This window comes from Rutilus rutilus (genome assembly GCF_951802725.1).
Source record: "Rutilus rutilus genome assembly, chromosome: 2".
NCBI classification, from domain to species: domain Eukaryota; kingdom Metazoa; phylum Chordata; class Actinopteri; order Cypriniformes; family Leuciscidae; genus Rutilus; species Rutilus rutilus.
Window position 1 is genome coordinate 51,932,918 of NC_140210.1, and position 17,018 is coordinate 51,949,935.

A 17,018-nucleotide genomic window follows, 5' to 3' on the forward strand; every position below is an offset into this window, starting at 1 on the left:
CTTACGTCTTTCTCCTGCACGCGAGAGGAGGGAAGAAAACGAGTAAATGTCAGTTCAGTTGTAAGTTCATTCTATGTGCTTAGGAGTGTGCGATATTGTCTATGAACTATGATGATATTGTAATCATTGTTTTAACTATGTACGAGGCACTGCGAGTGCGAGCTGACATCGCGTTTCTCTCATACTTGCTTTAACTGCGTGATGTGTCAGTGCAGTTATAGATGTGCCCAAATGAGTTTTTGTCTTATATTTATATCATATTATGTTGTTATATTAGAATATCACATGAGCAAGAGTGCCGTTTTCCTTTGCATATAATTGCAAATGTGCTATTTATTTTATACAACAGTTAAATTAACAATAAAAAAAAAAAATCATATTTTGTATTTTAAAGTCACCATGATGGTGGTTAGCGTTTGCTTTAGTTGAGCTCTTGACCCTTGACTCTTTAATATATAATGTCTCTGGTTGCTTTAATTGTGTGTTTATAAAGCACAATTGTTGTAGCTAAAAAAGCCATCAGAAACTGAGATCAGGAGATGTTGGCTGTTTATTGATGATATCATCATGTAACTGCCTGAAGCCCTGATCATGTTCAGTGTCAAATGCTTTGATTATATGGGACTTGTGGTTTAAAAGCGGTTTTATTCATGACAGAAGTAATTTGATTCTACAGCATATCTAGCAGTGTTGTTTATCAAATAATGTACTTGGTTTTTAATAATTATTTAGTGCACAAAACCCTGTCATCTATGGCATTACTTAGACGCACACAGACATCAAGAAACAGCATATGAATCTCAACAATGGTGACAATCAAACAAAATATCCAGATACCGGTAATCAGATCAACTACAGCTGCATAATTTATTAAAGCCGCAATGCATGCTGGGAGATATGGGTGAGTTTTGATTGGTGGTACCCAGCATGCACTGCAGCATGAAGTATTTAATTGATTGTCACCATTGTTGAGAGTCATACACTGATTCTAGTGATGGCCGGTTCGTGAACGAATCGTTCTTTTGAACCGGTTCTTTTTAGTGAACTGGTCGAACCAGTACACTAAATCGGACTGAATCGTTCGAAACAGTTCGCGTCTTGCGTCAGCACTGATCCACAAGTTAAGTTACTCACTTTCGGACATGCCTGAGTCCTGACAGTCCCTTCGACTCAAAATAAACCAATATCCCGGAGTAGGCATATATGTTACTCCAGTAAATCGTACTCGGTTACTAACGTAACCTCGGTTCTCTCTAGAAGAGGGAACGAGTACTGCGTCTTAGCTAAGACGCTGCGGGGAAAAGTCTCTTTTCACGAATATTGAAGCAAAAAATTATCCTTAATTTTAATATTTGTAAAACGCATTTGCCACAGTATGCAGCCATAGGCAAGACGGCTCGTTTGCTCATTGGCTGTTGTACTAGCAAATGCATAAGCCTATCGAGCGCAGGCTGAAGCAACTTCAGACCAATGAGGCCACTTCCCGCCGACGCGGGCGTGGCCTCGCCCTATAAAGGTAGCTCGAAAAGGCTGACTCACTTGATTTATTTCAACGAAGAAGCGAACCAAAGTGAATCGTACGCACGGCAGGGAACGCAGTACTCGTTCCCTCTTCTAGAGAGAACCGAGGTTACGTTAGTAACCGAGTACGTTCTCTTACGAGAGTTCTCTCGTACTGCGTCTTAGCTAAGACGCTGCGGGAACCCAATGTAAGACGCCGTGCGTGCAGGGATTAACAACCATAAACCTGGAGGCTGACCCAGGATTTACAGTGCACAATCACCAGAGGGACTGACATAGAGTCCTAGAACAAGAGGAGGAACTCTCCGTTCTGATATGTGGCTGCGTCTGCAGACGTAATATAAGACATCACTCAGACAAGACACCCTTGACTAAAGTGGGAATATGGGTCTTACGTAGAACTGCCCGTAAGATAGTAGTAACGCACTGTGCTTGCATACTCAGTGTTCAATTACACCGATAACAGCTTAGCCTGCAAAGCGGGAACCTCGAGGTTATAAAACCTGATAAATGTAGACGGCGAGGCCCAGCCTGCCGCCATACAAATATCCTGTAGAGATATTCCACTAGACCAGGCCCACGAAGAGGCAACGCCTCTCGTGGAGTGCGCTTTGACACCCAGCGGGCACTGAAGACCCCTGGAGGTGTATGCCAACGCTATGGCGTCAACTATCCATCTGGATAGGCCTTGTTTCGAAACAGCCGTTCCCTTGGAACGTCCACTGAACGAGACAAATAGTTGCTCAGTCTGTCTAAAGGCAGCAGAGCGAGACACATAGGCTCTTAAAACCCTGACAGGGCAGAGAGAGCCCAAGTCTCCTTCCTCTTCTAACACCGGCAGGGCGGACAGGGATATAACCTGAGCCCGAAACGGTGTATTGAGGGATTTCGGCACATAGCCGTGCCTAGGTTTGAGTATGACTCTCGAGTCACTAGGCCCAAACTCCAGACACGACGGGCTCACTGAGAGCGCGTGCAGGTCCCCTATGCGCTTCACTGAAGCAAGGGCCAGCAAAAACACTGTCTTAAATGACAGGTGTTTGAGACTAATCGACTGGATGGGCTCGAAAGGGGAACCTTTCATGGCCTCCAGGACCGTAGAGAGGTCCCAAACAGGGACCGACGGGGGTCTGGGAGGGTTCAGTCTCCTAGCTCCCTTGAGGAAGCGGATGACCAAATCGTTCCTTCCTATCGACTGACCGAGCGTTGTCTCAGCGAACGCTGCGATAGCCGCCACATATACTTTGAGCGTGGATGGGGCTCTGCCCTTATCCAGCAGCTCTTGAAGGAAGGAGAGAACCTCCGTTACCTCACAGTCGAGGGGTGAGCATCCCCGAGCCACACACCAACTGGAGAATACCGACCACTTTGAGGCATAGAGCCGTCGAGTCGACGGTGCTCTAGCCTGAGTGATAGTATTTAGCACTCCTACTGAGAAATCAGCGGGTAACCGTTGAGAGCCCACACGTGTAAGGCCCACAACTTCGGTTGAGGGTGCCAAATCGAGCCCCTGGCCTGCGAGAGAAGGTCCCTTCTCAATGGCACCGGCCATGGGGCAGTGTCTGCCAACTGCATCAGCTCTGGAAACCAAGGTTGGTTCCTCCAGAGTGGTGCTACAAGCAGCACTGAGCATTTCGTTTCCCTCACACGTTCTATCACCTCTGGAAGGAGGGAGACGGGGGGAAAAGCATAGAGCGGGCGGCGCGGCCACCTCTGGGACAGCGCGCTTTCGCTCTTGGAAAAGAACGCGGGGCAGTGAGCGTTTTCGCTGGACGCGAAGAGGTCCACTTCCGCTCTGCCAAATCTCTCCCACAGCAGCTGGACTGTTTGTGGGTGTAGAGACCATTCGCCCGCGGGAATGTTGTTCCTGGACAGCCTGTCTGGACCCACATTCTGTATCCCAGGCACATGAGCTGCTTTTAGCGAGCGCAAGTTGTGCTGAGCCCATACCAGGAGGCGTTCCGCCAACCTGTACAGATCTCGGGATCTGAGACCGCCCTGGCGATTTATGTAGGACACCACCGACATGTTGTCCGAACGGACTAAGACGTGGTGGCCCCTGATTTGGGGACGAAAACGTGTCAGCGCGTTTTCTACTGCCATCATTTCCAGACAGTTGATGTGTCGGAGCTTTTCCCGTTCTGACCACAGGCCATATAACGGTCTGCCCTCGAGCAGCGCTCCCCATCCCGAGGTGGAGGCGTCCGTGGACACCACTCTCACTCTCGAGGAAGTCCCCAGGCTTGCACCTGTTTGGTACCAGTCGTTCACCGTCCAAGGTTCTAGAGCTGTAACGCAGCTCTGGTTGACCTTGAGACGCAATCGACCAGAAGTCCACGCTCTGCGTGGCACCCGCGCTTTCAGCCAGAACTGCAGGGGGCGCATGCGGAGCAGGCCCAGCTGAAGAACTGGCGATGCTGAGGCCATGAGACCTAGCATCTTCTGAAACGTCTTGAGCGGGAAGGACGCGTCGCAGCGGAGAGATCTCGCTGCGCGCTGAATGCCGAGCGCGCGCTGTGGCGACAGCCGCGCCGTCATAGACTGTGAGTCCAGAACTATGCCCAAAAACGAAATCGTTTGACTGGGGTTCAGTGAACTCTTCGTCCAATTGACTCTGAGACCGAGTTTCTCGAGGTGATCGAGTAACATGGTCCTGTGCTCCACGAGCTCTGATCGTGAATGAGCCAGAATCAGCCAGTCGTCCAAATAGTTCAGCACTCGCATGCCTCTGAGTCTGAGAGGGGCGAGCGCTGCGTCCATGCACTTCGTAAATGTGCGAGGTGCTAGGGACAGACCGAATGGCAGGACTGTATACTGGTATGTCTGACCGTCGAAGGCGAATCTCAAGTATTGCCTGTGACGTGACGCTATCTGTATTTGAAAATACGCGTCCTTCAGATCTATTGACATAAACCAGTCTCCTTCGCGAATATGCGCGAGGATTTTCCTGGTCGTAAGCATTCTGAAACTGCGTTTCACTAATGCTTTGTTCAGCTGTCTCAGATCCAGTATGGGTCTGCAGCCCCCGTCTTTTTTGGGGACCAGAAAGTATCTGCTGTACAGCCCCCGTTCGCTTTGAGCATGAGATACAGGCTCTATAGCCCCTTTGCTCATCAGTTTTGAAATTTCGGCTCGGAGTAGGTGTGCTACTTCCGAATTCACCGTAGTTTCGACACGCGCCGTAAAGCGGGGAGGGCGTCGATAAAACTGTAGCGAGTAGCCTCTCTTTATAATGCTTAGCACCCATTCCGAAACCCCTGGAAGCGCTGCCCATGCATCTGCATGGATGGCTAAGGGTTGGATGCGAAGCGCACTCTGTTGACTGAGCAACGGAAGCGCTTCGGTGTGCTGTAACACAGGCGTTATGTCTGCGGCATTCGAGGCGTGGGGCGCGCTGATGACAGCGGGCAGAGCGCTCGTCCTCGACCCCACTATGGCGCTTAGCTGAGTGAGGGAGGGCTGAACGGGTCCCGTGGGACTCATATCGTCTGTGAGTAAGTGTGGGCTGGAAGCGCGCACCTTTACTACTTCTGGCGCGTTGTCTGCCTGAGCAGAGCGAACGTGCACAGGTTTCGTTTTTACAGAAACCGTCAGACGTGCGTGACATAGTGATCGTGTGCACTGAGGAGTGGACACGTCTACTATGTAGTGCGCGCGATCGACTTGAGTCGATTTTATGGGCGCGAGCCCTGTGTGAAGGGCTGTGCTTGTGTGTACGGATGGGCACTGAGAAGTGGGCATCAGCGTTACATTTATAGCACCATCGGCCGTGGCCGGGACACCAGAAAATACACTCTTTATGGGATATATCTGGGTAGCCGTGAAAACGGCTTTTGTGTGCAGGCAAGCGGGCAACTGTACGGGCTTGCGCGTTGCATAAGACGCTGAGACAGTCGCAATACCTGGAACTGAAACAGCGGCGCGCTTGGGTGTGAGTCCGGCCGCAGCGGGACTTGTACACCGGCGCTTTCCTAGGCGTGCTAGGATGTTTTCGGGGCTTCCGGTTTCACCACAATCCTCTGCCGTGGGCCACGCGGCGCGGGGCGACGGCTGGTAGAGCGAGAGCGGGGTCTCGCGCTGCGTTGCTGTCGTGATGACGCAGCAGGAGGAGGGGGCTGTGGCTGAGAGCTCCGCTGGGTCGGCTTAGCACGACTCGCTGCAGAACTGGAGCGCTTCGGCAGGAAGTGCTTGAAGGCTTGTGACGCTTTCTGGTCCTCTGCGAATCTCTCTATGAACTCATTGACAGAGGATCCGAAGAGACCAGTGGGATTCAGCGGGGCGTCGAGGAACGCGGTGCGCTCAGACTCGGCCATGTCTGAAAACGTCAGCCACAGATGTCTTTCAGCCACAGTGGCGGAAGCCATAACACGTCCCATAGCTTGAGCGGCAGACTTAGTAGCGCGAAGGGTGAGATCCGAAGCGCTTCTCAAATCCGCGAGGCAGATTGCATCAGGTCCCATCTCGTCCAACTTACGGAGGAGATCTCCCTGGAAAATCTGCAGCGTGGCCATGGTGTGTAGTGCAGACGCAGCCTGCCCAGCAGCGGAAAAGATTCGCGCGAGCAGCGATGACGTCGTGCGGCAGGCTTTGGATGGCAACACTGGTTTCGTCCGCCGTCCAGCAGAGGGCGGGCAAAGGTGCGTCGCTATCGCCTGTTCAACCGGCGGAAGTGACTGGTAGCCTCTGTTTTTAGCATCGTCCAGGGCGGAGAATGCTGGAGAAACAGACGAACGAGTTCGTGCTGAGAAGGGAGCGTTCCAGGCCTTTGCCACTTCTTCATGAAGCTCAGGAAGAAAGGGGGCGGGCTTAGACTCAGGAGAAGCATGCTCACCGGGAAGGAAGCTACCATCCAGCCGGGTACGAGAGGGAGGTGCTGGTGCAGACCACTCGAGGCCGAGACTCGTCGCGGCCAGCGAGAGCACCCGCATCAACTCTTTCTCGATGTTGGCTCGTCTGTTAGGCTTACGAACAGCGAGCGCGAGATCCTCAGAGCTCGACCAATCGCCGCTGCCCGAAGCTAACAGAGAGCACGTGTCCTCATCCCCCGACGCGGCTTTGAAATCGACTTCCTCTGATGAAGCGGCGGCAGACTGCGGGCGCTGAGCATCAGGAAGTGATATAGGCGAGGCCGGCGAAGCGAGCGGGCGCTCCGGCGAGCTCGGTCGGGCTGTAGAGGGCTCCGGAATCCGCTGGGAGCGGCGCTTTTTACGGCGCGGCAACGCGGCGGGGAGTGCAGGCTCGGAGAAAAGTGCCAGGCGAGTCCGCAGAGTCGCCAAAGGCATAAGCTCGCAGTGAGGGCAGCCGCCGTCAGCGAGTGCGAGCGCTGCATGATCTTCACCCAGGCAGGAGACACAGATGAATGACGGTCTCCCTCGCTGAGTGGGGCTCGGCACGAGCCGCAGGAAGGCATCTTTAAAAAGACGCGAGCTCTTTTACGAGTGTGTGTCGCAGGGCGAACACACACACACACAGAGAAACAGAAAAGGATATGAGCGCCGGAAAGCGCAGCAGGTACGGCAGTGGAAGGCGGCGAAGGCCAGCGACTTCAGATGGCTCGTCCCGCTGATGTGCTTGCACTCAGACGACGCTTGCTTCCTATCCGAGATCCAGCGATGTGAGAGGTTCGCTGAAGAGGTGAAAAATCAAGTGAGTCAGCCTTTTCGAGCTACCTTTATAGGGCGAGGCCACGCCCGCGTCGGCGGGAAGTGGCCTCATTGGTCTGAAGTTGCTTCAGCCTGCGCTCGATAGGCTTATGCATTTGCTAGTACAACAGCCAATGAGCAAACGAGCCGTCTTGCCTATGGCTGCATACTGTGGCAAATGCGTTTTACAAATATTAAAATTAAGGATAATTTTTTGCTTCAATATTCGTGAAAAGAGACTTTTCCCCGCAGCGTCTTAGCTAAGACGCAGTACGAGAGAACTCTCGTAAGAGAACCAACAGTTCACTGAACTGAGATATGTTGTGCTGAGAGAAGTGATGAGCACGAGCAGATACTGAGCATGCGCGCACTGCCGAACGTACAGGTACAGCGGTTCTCGGATCACCAGTACAGAACTGTGAACTGTTTCTTTCGGACGCGTTCGATACGGAGAACCGATGAGCTGATGAGCTGAGCATGCGTGCAATTTTTTCAGAGGGACGAAATGCATGTTTCTTAAGTTTATTGAACATCAATAAGTGTAACAAAATAAAACATGTTAGAAACATGTTTATCACATAGGCTACTGCCTTTTCACTGTATTATTTTAAAGATTGGAAACAATGAATGGATTATAAAACTAAACATTTATTATTAGGCCTATACTAAAACATTATTTTCAGGAACAGATAATTTAATTTCTAAGTAAGGTGATATACGTTTTTAAAGTAGCCTAAACTCTTTCCAAGGTTTTAAAGGGTGCAAATGTTTATAATGTGTTAATCAAAACATAACGTAGCCTATTAAACATACTGGAGACATGCATCGAGTTTTTAGTTTTGTCGACTGATTTAGCCTTGTAAGGTTTCAGTAGTTTTCAGCTCACACACAGGCATGCTACGGTTCTCGAGTCAAGAACTGGTTGTTGCAGCAGTTCTCGGATCACCAGCACAGAACCGAGAACTGTTTCTTTCGGACACGTTCGATACGGAGAACCGATGAGCTGGAGAGACTGCGCATGCGTGATCGCACCGTCTCTGAACCGAACTTTCTTTTGGCCAACTGATGCTGTGTTTATATACTGTCTATGTGCTGTGCTGTTATGAGCACGTGTGAACCATTGACTTGAATGAGGGGCCGAATTCGGCGAAATGTAAGTTTATTTAATTGCAAATAAAATAAAAATGATGAAGACCAGTTTATTCACTTTAAGACATGTAAAACATCCGCGTTTGCGCATTGCCTAGGCCTACTACAGGGTTCATTTTCAAAACGTAAATGTAAGAAACCTATCCAAAATGATTATGACGATGAGTACATTATTTAACTGAAGTTATGATTACAAATGCCTTTATTTGAATGTATATTTATACGCCGGGATGATAGAATTGACGTCATTACGTGATGACGTAAAAGAACTGGTGAACCGGTTTTTTGAACCGGTTCATTGAAAAGAACTGTCCGAAAGAACCGGTTCGCGGAAAAGAACCGGACTTCCCATCACTAACTGATTCTTGATAGCTAAGTAATAATGTTGAGATTAATGCATTAAATGTTTTTTTAAATCCTTTATTAATTTAAAAAAACATTATTCTCATGCTGTTAAATTACATGGCTTCTATTATAATACAACATTAAAATCACAAGTCCTATATAACCAAACATTAGACACTGAATAAGATCAGCGATTCAGGCAATTATATGATGATATTGTCATCATCTTCAATAAACCACCAACATCTCCTGATCTCATGGCTTTTTTAGCTACAACACATGTGCTTCATAAACACACAGTTATAGCAGCCAGAAAAAATGTAATATTAAAGAGTCAAGGGCAAAGAGCACAACTAAAGCAAACGCTAACCACCATCATGGTGTCATCAAAATATGTTTAATATATTTTAAACTATTTAAATATTATATTTATTTAAACCGGAAATTAAATAAATTAAATCTGGTTAGTTTAAGTGAAGCTGGTAATAAGTGTACGGCCATGCGTTTCACCTTTTTGTTTGGCAAAATGACATCAGCAGAGGTCAAATCTTGACGTCAAATTGACATCAACACTTTGACGTCAATTTGACTTTCATTTTTGACCTATTTCTTGACGTAATTTTGACATCAAGATGCCCGCTGGGTTAGCTTAATATGTACTTGAGTACAAGTAAAATTACAGATTTAAAAATATACTCAAAAAAGTACAAGTACCCAAAAAAACGACTTAATTACAGTAACGTGAGTAGTTGTAATTCGTTACTTCCACCTCTGGTTATGGGCAACAACAACTCAACCTGTAAGAAATCAAAAGGACATAAGTACTCGTTCATTCAACTTTCGACCTAAAACCCATGTTGAACTTGCAAAATCTACAATCAGATCTGAGATTTCTCAACGGCAATCGGGTGAAAGAGACAAATTTAGCTGTCTAGCCCCATAGACTCCCATTCATTTTGCACTCATGGTGATCGCCCCCAGTGGAACTCTGGTGGTACTACAACCAAAATTCGGTACAATATAGCTTAATAGGGAGTGGGCAGGCTCTCCGTAGACGGGCTCTGACGTCACTGATACGCACAAAGCTACAGAGATCGCGCTGTAACATGCAGATAAAGATGTTTTGAAGACAATAAACATGATTGCAATGATATTTGAGTTACCTGTGTTTTTCAAGCCATGCCAGGTATTTTCATAATAATAGATTATATTTATAATGTAATGCTAATCTATATAGACTATCATTGTGCAGAATACTATACCAATAGTATATTTTCTGTCTGATTTTTTTTATCTGAAGCCAAATTAGATCACAGAAGATTATTTAAAATACTCAACGTGCGTTAAAAAGTAAGTTTGGAGCACAAACATGGTTTTAATCTCATAAATTGTCGTGTATTGATGGTGTGCTAAGCTAACATGCTAGCTAGCCCTAGGTGCACCTGCCACTAGCAGTTATACTTTTATGATTTTTTGAATGCTTACTGAAATGTTTCTTTATTCAAGAAATGCATTTGATACAGTTTAAAATGTGAGGTGACCTTTGAGAAAAGAAATTAGGGACTGAAACCCTATGAATAGCCTGTGAATAGCCAGTCGTTAGTAACTATAATGCAGACAAAAGAAATGCATATTTAGAGCCATAACCAGGCTGGAGAGTGTGTGCAGGGGGAGACTGAGACTGAATGGGGATCGTTTGCACCACAAAACAATAGAGACAATATACTGGATAGATGGTTAAAAGATGACAATAAACATCAGTAGCATTTTAGCGTCAAATCAAAATAAAGTCATTTGACATGGTCTTGAGAAACATTTAACTAAATACAGAGTTTTTGACTTATTATCTTCAGATTTTAAACATAAACGGTTTAGACATGTGGCTTTAGCTATAGTGCATTTCTAGATTGCTACAGTGCCAACTTCAATTTTATTTTCATGAGGATGTTTCATAAAAAATAATTTCTAATAACTTTACAAAACTTTGAAGCTATTTATAACAATGTTTGTCATTATGACAATAATTAATTCTACATTTACAATAAACTGCCAGGTGTCAGCTTTCAAATGAGATCATACTTGTGCTTTTAGTACAAAGGGTTCATGAACTGTATCTGTTTCAGTTTGGGTATGTCATTTCTGGGGATTTTTCAAAAGTGGGGTTGCAGCTTAACAGGTTAAATAAACTTCTGATGTACTTACAAACTTTCCAATGCCTTGTTTTATGAGTACAGAACATATTTGTACTACTGTAGAAGTTTGGTGCCATTCTGGGCATTATTAGTGGGGTAATTTACGAGATACATCCTTGGATCCATTAGCGCCTGCACTAAGCCATCCGGCTGATATCTCTAAATAAGCTCTAACTTTAATAATGTTCGACCAAGGGAAAAAAGGCTTCTGGGGGGTGTTGGGCTCGAGGACATGGTGCAAAGGACCTTAGGTTGATTTTACTCCGAACCATCCCTTTAACATTTAGTGTGATGAATGAACATGTCACTTCATTTACTCATTCTGCCCTATTCTTCTCCACTCCGTGTGTGAATCAATGAAATGTACCTGTATTTTACATCACTACACAGTAAAAACCCCAGTGTTAAATCAACACTGCTCAGAGTACATATGGTCCCACTCTACAGAGTGTTAAAATTAACACTGAAGCAGTGTTGAAGATAATGAGATAATTAAGTTAACACTGAAGCAGTGTTGAAGTTAATGAGATAATTAAGTGATTAATGAAGTGATGATTGGCCATTAGTGGTGACACCTGATGATAACAAGCAGACTCACTGAAGGAAAGAGAAACACAAGAACTACTGACTTTGAACCATTATTGCACTTATTATTTTACCAGTTTGACTTTATTTCTGTCATACATCTACACACGGTCTTATTTAGATTTAACAGAAGTTTAGATGGTAATGTTTTATGGAATGTTTCGTTTCATGTCACCATTATGGTGGTCAGTGTTTGCTTTAGTTGGGCTCTTGACCCTTTCATTTTTAACATTAGTATTTTTCTGGCTGCTCCAACTCTGTGTTTATAAAGCATATGTGTTGTGGCAAAAGAAACTATGACCTGGGCTGTGTTTCCGGAAAGCATTGCAAGCCTAATTTGATCGTACAGACCATTTGTTGCAGTTGGTCTGCAATCAAGTAAGGCTTAAGATGCTTTTGGAAATGCAGCCCTGGTTATGATTTGATGATGAATTTACTAGTGACTTGATTCAATGATGGCACCCATCATTATAAACTGATTATCCACGTTTTATAATTTTATCTCTACAGTAGTTACTTCCAACAATGTTTTAATGATCTGAAAATTTTTAAAATCACACACAGACATCAAGAATCTACATATGAATCTCAACAATGGTGACAATCAAACAAATGCTTAATGTTGCAGTGCATGATGGGAGCCACCAATCAGAACGCATCAATGGCTCACATCATGCATTGCAGCATGAATAAATTATGCAGCTGTATTGTCCTGTAATTTTCATTGTTTGCTTTTATTTTGCTATTGTTTTGTTCTGACTTTAGTAGCTTGTTTTGTGATGTTCAGAGTTGATCTGTTTGTCACTAGTTTGTTTATTGTCACCATTGTTGAGATTCATATGCTGATTCTTGATGTCTGTGTGTTTAAACACAATAACTTCTTTGCACAAAGTATTTTCAAAATTTTTCATATTGCTGTTGGATCTCAAACTGTAGACTCTCAGAGCTACAATCACCAATACTAAAATGAGACATCAAGAATATAGTCAAAGATTTAGACTCTGAATGACATCAGTGAATCAGGACACTACATGATGATAATGTCATTATCATCAAAACATATTGTGAGCAGGTCATGTTTTCTCTTGCAATAACAAATGTGCTTTATAAACACAATGTTGGAACAGTCAGAGAAAAACTAATATAAACAAAATGAAAAGAGTCAAGAGCCCAACTAAAGAAAACACTGACCACCATAATGGTAACTTAAGAAAACTTCCATAAAACATTACCATCTAAACTTCTGTTGAATCTCAAGAACTTTTGTCGATGTATGACAGAAATAAAGTCAAACTGGTAATAATAAATGCAACAATGTGTAATGACTCGAAGTCAGTTGTAGTTCTTGTGTTTCTCTTTTTTCTGTTATTGTTTTTTCTCTTTCCGTCAATGATTCTGCTTATTAACATCAGGTGTCACCACTAATGGCCAATCACTTAATTAATCACCTAATTATCTCATTAACTTCAACACTGCTTCAGTGTTAATTTTAACACTCTGTAGAGTGGGACCATATGTACTCTGAGCAGTGTTGATTTAACACTGGGGATTTTACTGTGTACATTGATTTGATCTAACCTGATACTTGATCTTTGGTCTTTGGTACTGAGAATCTTCAGATTAATCTGATTAAACTTATTTCAGAATGATCTCTGTTCTGATGCGTCACAGAGCGTTTCAGTCCATGACAAGCCTCTTTCTGAACCGGATTCAGCCAATAATGCTCTGTATGCCAGTGTGAAACCCCAAAAAATAAGAGGAAAAACTCCTGAATCCAGAGATACTGAGGAGATCCAGTACGCAACTGTCCAACATCACAGAAAGACAGAGACGAAGAGAGCAGAGGAGAATGATTGTCAATATGAAGATATAAGAGTTCATCAGCCTGATGCTGCAGTGAGGTAAGAAAAACCAACTTAACCAGCTTAACCAATACCAATTTAACCAGCACCAACTTAACCAGCACCAGCTTAACCAGCACCAACTTAACCAGTACCAACATTACCAGTTCAAACTTAACCAGTTCCAACATAACCAGTGCCAGCTTAACCAGTACCAACATTACCAGTTCAAACTTAACCAGTACCAGCTTAACCAGTACCAACTTAACCAGTACCAACTTAACCAGTACCAACATTACCAGTTCAAACTTAACCAGTGCCAGCTTAGCCAGTACCAGCTTAACCAGTACCAGCTTAACCAGTACCAACATAACCAGTACCAACTTAACCAGTGCCAGCTTAACCAGTACCAACATTACCAGTTCAAACTTAACCAGTACCAACTTAACCAGTGCCAGCTTAACCAGTACCAGCTTAAACGGTACAAGCTTAACCAGTACCAACTTAACCAGTTCCATCTTAACCAGTACCAGCTTAAACGGTACAAGCTTAACCAGCACCAACTTAACCAGTTCCAGCTAAACCAGTACCAGTTTAACCGGTGCAAGCTTAACCAGCACCAACTACTTAACCAGTGCCAGCTTAACCGGTACAAGCTTAACCAGTACCAACTTAACCAGCACCAACTTAACCAGTTCCAGCTAAACCAGTACCAGCTTAACCGGTACAAGCTTAACCAGCACCAACTACTTAACCAGTGCCAGCTTAACCAGCACCAGCTTAACCAGCACCAACTTAACCAGTACAAGCTTAACCAGCACCAACTTAACCAGTGCCAGCTTAACCAGCACCAACTTAACCGGTACCAACTTAACCAGTGCCAGCTTAACCAGCACCAACTTAACCAGTACCAGCTTAACCAGCACCAACTTAACCAGTATTATTTTAACAACCACAGATCATCTAATCTAGGCTATAATATTGTTGTGCTCCTGTTTGTTTTGATTGTTTAGGCGATCAACTGTTCAGATTGTGGAAGATGCATCAGTGATCTACAGCAGCGTCAAATGAGTGATAGAGACCAGCGAACACAAAGCCTGTGTTCAGTCGTTTAATGAACGATTGGTGGAACTTAACCGGTACCAACTTAACCAGTACTATTTTAACAACCACAGATCATATAATCTTGGCTATAATATTGATGTGCTCCTGTTTGTTTTGATTGTTCAGATTGTGGAATGAATGATTGCTGGAATGTTGGACCATCTTAACCAGTACCAGTTTAACCAGCTTAACCAGTAGCAATTTAACCAGTACCAGTGTGTGTATATATATATATATATATATATATATATATATAATTTTATATCATATCATATATATCGTTTAATCTGTTAGTATAGAGTTTGTTGTTATTCATTATTTTTTGCTCTTCAGATTGGGGGGTAAGATTAGGAATCAGACAAGTGAACTTATTAATATTCAAATGTATTTCATTTTATGTATTAATGTATTTTATAAAGAGTTCCCTCTGCCTGTTTTTCTCTGGTTTTACAACTAGGACCAGTGCTTCAATAAACCTGATTAACCTTATTTTTTAAGATATTTAAGTCTGTAATGTCTTTACTGGATTCACAGCACTGGTAGGACCTCTAGTATATTGTAATGTATTGTATTGGACCTCAAAATATTGTACCAGATAATGGTGCATAAAAGGAAACGCCATGTGTTCATTTCACTGTGCAAACTTTTGGCAGTGGACAATGTTTCAGCATCCCTCTTTTCAACAGCAAAAGTCTGAAGTGCAGACAGTGCTTCCAAAACCTCCGGTTGGTGGTAACGCAACACTTTAACACTGTCTTTTCGAGCTTCCCACCTGGTTGTTGACAACATTTTTAAAGTCATCTGCATGACATGTTGCTTGAGAACAGCCCACCGTTGCACTGAAGAGCTGAACAGATTGTAGAGTCGTTGGAGCAAACCAATAAAGGACATAGACATAACAGATGACTTTGCTGCATCTGAAACAACAAGATTTAGTGTGTGACTGCTGACTACTAGAGTCTCTGTTAGCCCTCTTCCGGTTGTGTCCTTAACATAAAAAAGCCAACAAAATGCTCCGATATAGCTGCTCCAACAGATGTTTCACAGTTTACTATTCTAAGCACCAATGACAGCTGTTCCTTGTGTGACAGGTCTGGTGTGCAGTCCATTATGACAGAGTAGTACTTGGCCAGTTTAACTCTTCGCATTATTTCCTCAATGAGTTTCTCTCCTACCAAATTTATAATCTCATTTTGAATAGTTGGACTTAGTGTACTTTCATCTCTTTGTTTTTAATTCTTTTCAAATGTTCATTGAGCACAGAATCAAACTGACCCATGAGTTCAACCAGTGACACAAAATTCCAGCCCGTTCTCATCCCAAGGCGTCATATACTGTTGCTTTTGACATTTCGTCTACATCCAACGCACATGGCACCCTTTATCTTCAATATGAGATGCAGATAGATATGGGCCAGAAGGCGCCTCCTAGCGGTCTAACCCTAACCCTACCCCAGACCTAAACCTACCCATAACCGAACAAAGCTATCTACGTATCATATTGACGCTAAAGGGTGCCATGTGCGTTGGATGTAGACGAAATGTCAAAAGCGTCAGTATATGATGCCCTAGGATGAGAATGCGTTGAAAATTCCCATTGCGATCATCAAATGATACATTAGATGTACTCCGGAGGGCTTGGTTTTGTTCAGCCAGGTAACGGATAATGGCTATGACTCTGTGTATAACTGCTTTCCGGTGTTCAATTTCAAGTTGCATGAGGTTTTGGTAGGTTTGGTCGATGGCAGTTTGAGTTAAATAAAATAAAATAAAACTATCATAATCAATTAATTGATTATAATCTATCATATCTAAAACTAGTCTAATATTATTCCTAATATGATGACCTTGCATAAAACCAGACTGTTCCATATCAATTATTTTATCTAAACCTCGTTTCGTTTGTAGGATTATCCGTGAACAGGCCATTTCATTAAAGCTGTAAATTCCAGAGACTTTTGTCTCCAAAACCAATAGACTGAAATTAACCCACTTGTGGTTCAATACAAACAACGGTCTCGAAATTGCTTCCAATAAGCTGAATTGATCACCAGTATTTACCTCACATATATCTTAAGTGTCATGTATGTTTTATATAACCTGTGGAGTTCTTTCTGTGTGTTTAACTTTTATTACAGCCTATTCGTAGGGTTGTCTACCTCAGTTATAGGAACTAATCACCAGAAGTTGCCTCATACGTGTGTATCCTCTGTATTATGTATGCTTTATATTACTCAAGTTAATTGTGTGTGTTAAACACTTATCACAGCTAAATCCTTACTTACTTCCACCTCAACTATGGGAAATATATGAATTTTGGTACCTACTTGATGGGTAAATGATTTCTAGAATTTTGATATAAAGTAGATGTGTGTAGGATGCACCATATTTAAACTATTAAGTTGGCTTATTAAAGCATTTAACCAGAGAATGTCTAATAAGGCGAGAAGTTTCACTCTCAGTACACTTCCGGCTTCTGAACTGGTTGCAGTTCCACTCTGATTCCATATGATTTTGGCATTATCTATGAATATGTAATGTGCATATTTTTACCTTGGAATGGATTACGCAATGCGCATCCATACTTTGCCATTCCTTGGGTCTTTTTCAGATGGGAAATAACATTCAAACTCATCAGAC